This window comes from Nematolebias whitei, chromosome 23, assembly GCF_014905685.2.
Source record: "Nematolebias whitei isolate Nwh7 chromosome 23, NemWhi1, whole genome shotgun sequence".
Lineage (NCBI taxonomy): Eukaryota > Metazoa > Chordata > Actinopteri > Cyprinodontiformes > Rivulidae > Nematolebias > Nematolebias whitei.
In genome coordinates this window covers 1,394,909-1,398,701 of record NC_056520.1, presented here as the reverse complement: position 1 = coordinate 1,398,701, position 3,793 = coordinate 1,394,909, and the positions used below count along the sequence as shown (strand labels likewise).

Genomic DNA, 3,793 nt, shown 5'->3' with positions numbered 1-3,793 from the left:
ATGTTGGTCTGCTGTTAACCAGATGATGGTCTCTTGTTGACCAGATGATGGTCTCTTGTTGATCAGATGTTGGGCTGATGTAGACCAGATGTTGGTCTTTTGTTGACCAGATGTTGGGCTGATGTAGACCAGATGTTGGGCTAATGTAGACCAGATGTTGGTCTTTTGTTGACCAGATGTTGGGCTGATGTAGACCAGATGTTGGGCTAATGTAGACCAGATGTTGGTCTGTTGTTGACCAGATGATGGCCTGATGTTGGAGTGTTGTTAACCAGATGTTAACCATTTGTTAACCAGATGTTGACCTGATGTAAACCAGATGTTTGGTCAGATGTTAACCATTTGTTGACCGGGCGTTGGTTTGTTGTTGACTGGATGTTGGTCAGATGTTTAGCATCTCCAGATTGACTGGCAGACATTTTAATTTAATTGAAATCTTAATAAAGACCCAACCAACACTTTGTGACAGTAAGGGAATGTATTCCTCTGGTGAAAGGCAGAACTTCCCGAAGGCAGATCCTCTGCAGAGAGATGGGGTTCCTTTCTTCAGGAAAACAAATGATTCTGCTTCCAGGAGAACCGGACTAAACTTTTGCTCATCCCGGAGTATCACCGGCGGCGAGGGCCTCGTCTTCTCATACAAACAAATGACGCTGTCTGAACCCAAAAGGTCACAGCGTAGCCGAGGAAAATCACAGAGCCACGCAGTCAATTCCTCAGTGCGACTGCGAAACACCCCCCCCAGCCCCCCCCGCTCCAAGGACCACTTGCTGGAATTTATGGTTGGAGCCCAGCACCTCTTCTCCGTTTGAATAATAGCTATCGAGTGGAAGAAGCCTGGGCCGATGGCAAGTCTAAAATAGAACGCAGCCTCACCTGAACACAGGTTGTTTATTGTGTGTGACATCTGGATTTATGCACATCTGTTCCTGTTCACTTCAAGAGATGCAAATGATCTGCAAGTTAAACCAGAACCCATGAGTCCTGGTGTCAGTCCACAGTGAACTCTGTACTCTGGTGGGAACAGAACCCAGGATCAGGCTCAGCTCGTCCTGCTCTCAGAATCAGCAGGTGTGTCGGCTGAGTTCTGAGGTGACGTCAGCTCTGTGACCCGATCAGGACCACCTCCCACCTGACAGCCTGACCTCTGACCTCACTTTGAGGTCACTGAACATTTCCTGTGAGGCCAGCGCAACAGCAGGGAGGAATAAGTTCATTGTTCTTTTCTCACTTACAGCAGAACAAAGACATTCAATAAAAAAATTTAAACTTTCAATTTCTGAAAAATAAATACAATTTAAATAAAATGTAAATTAAAGTTAAATGAAAAAGAAAGTAATCTATCAGAGGAGACTGGCTCCTTGGTTCAATCCTGAGCTATGTACTTTAAAACAGGCATCTAGAAAGCTGCAAAGAAAATTGTAATGAATCTTCTTCATACACCAAAGTTAGTCATGGAGTTCCTCAGGGTTCAGTGCTTGGGCCAATACTCTTTACTTTATATATGCTTCCATTAGATAATGTTATTAAACAGCATGGGATACATGTTCATTGTTATGCTGATGATACACAGTTATATTTGTCCATTAAACCAATGAATCCAATCAGCTACTTAGACTACAAGCATGTCTTAAAGACATAAAAACCTAGATGACCCTTAATTTTCTCCTGTTGAACAGACAAGACTGAGGTTTTGGTTTTTGGACCTGAGCACCTTAGGAATGAATGTTTCAGTCTTTCTCCCTCCTTAGATGCATTAATCTGTCCTCCAGCTCTAATGTTAAAAATCTTGGTGTTATTTTTGATCAGGACATGTCTTTTATCCCCCACATTAAAAACGTTACTAGAACCTCCTTCTTCCACCTGCGTAATATCACTAACATTAGAAACATCTGATCTAAAGATGATGCAGAAAAACTGGTCCATGCATTTGTCACGTCTAGACTGGACTATTGCAATGGTTTATTATCTGGGTGTCCAAATACTTCTTTAAAACGTCTTCAGTTGATCCAACATGCTGCTGCCAGAGTCTTAACTGGAGTTACTGGGAGAGATCATATTTCTCCAGTTTTAGTTTCTCTCCATTGGCTCCCTGTCAAATCCAGAATAGAATTCAAAATCTTACTTCTAACCTACAAAGCTCTCAACAACCTAGCTCCATCTTATATTACAGATCTTTTTGTTCCATATTTTACTAACAGAGCACTTCACTCTCAGACTGCAGGTTTACTTGTGGTTCCTAGGGTTTCCAAAAACAGAATGGGAGGAAGATCTTCCAGTTCTCAGGCTCCTCTCTTGTGGAACCAACTTCCAGTTTCTGTCCATGAGGCTGACACATTATCCAGTTTTAAGACTGGGATTAAGACTTTCCTTTTTCCTGCTCCACGTAAAAAAATCTAGTAAAGAAACTGAAAGTTAAACTGGGTTTCTTTTTCAGAAACAGATCCTGTCTAACTCTGAATGTTAGGAAACACCTTGTATCTGTGACTTTCCTTCCCTCCATTGATTACGGTGACATCTTAACATGTGATTCTTGACCTGCCATTGTGTATCTATTCCTACCAAACCCAGCCGGTCGAAGCAGATGGTCCTCTTGTCCTGATCCTGGTTCTGCTAAAGGTTTCTTCCTCATGAGAGAGTTTTTCTTTCCACTGTCGCCTTCATGCTTGTTCAAGCTGAGAGTTCAGTGATGGAGTTAAACTCAAAGCTGCTCCTCAGATAAATAATGTTCAATTATTATTTTATAGATAAATAATGTTCAATTATTATTTCTGGTAATCAAGCTGCTGCCCCCGCGACCTGACATCGAAATAAGTGGAAGATGATGGATGGATGGATGGATGGATGGATGGATGGATGGATGGATGGATGGATGGATGGATGGATGGATGGATGGATGGATTGATGGATTGATTGATTGATTGATTGATTGATATTTCTGTTGAGTGCCCTGAGACGACTTCTGTTGTAACTTGGCGCTGTATAAATAAACTGAATTGAATTCTCTCCTGTGCTACAGAGGCTCAGAAGAAACCCTTGATAATTATAGTAACCACAGCCAGCAAACCATTAGGGACCAGTCTGACCAGTATGGAAAAAATACATGGACAGAGTTATGAGGAAGGCAAACAAGATTGTAGCAGACAACACACATCCCCTGAGATCCAGTTGCTTCCTCCAGTGCAAAGGAACTGCCTTCCTTTAATTTCAAGAGTCGGGACACATTTTTCTTTCACAGCACAAGCGATTAAATCGTTAAACAATAAAACGGAATCATAGTTGCTGTAGGACGTTGATGGACGTAATGTCACGTTTGTATATGCGAGTCCTTTATGTAAATGCCTGCTGACAATGCTGCAAACCAGTTTCCCTATGTGGATAAATCATCAATCAATCAGTCCTTCCTTCCTTCCTTCCTTCCTAGTCAGTCACCTTGTCTCCTCCTCTTGTCCCTTTGCAGGAATCCTGTTTAGGAGAGGAACTTCCTGTCTGGTCTCCAGCTGTCAGTCAGCATCTGGACCTCACTCACCTGAATCAAACACAGAGTCTGTGGGGGAGGGGGTGTCTGTGGGGAGGTCTGCTGGTGCTGTAGAAGTCTGTAAGAGGGTCTTTGTAAAGGGTCTGTGGTGGGTCTGTAGGGGAGTCTTGGGGCGATGGATTCTTTGGGGTCTGTCAGCAGGTCTGTAGGGGGTGTGCGGGTGCTGTAGGATTCTGTAAGAGGGTCTTTATAGTGGTCTGTAGGAGAGTCTGTAGGGGGGTCTGTGTGGGAGTCTATGTGGGGAGTTCTGTAGGG

General features: G+C 43.2%; 1 protein-coding gene across 1 annotated transcript in view; it reads right to left on the bottom strand.

The window, feature by feature from the left end:
* The window catches only part of LOC119428810 (zinc finger protein GLI2), an 82,999-nt gene that overhangs the window by 64,437 nt on the left and 14,769 nt on the right, over positions 1-3,793 (bottom strand). The gene's annotated exons all lie outside the window — the stretch shown is intronic.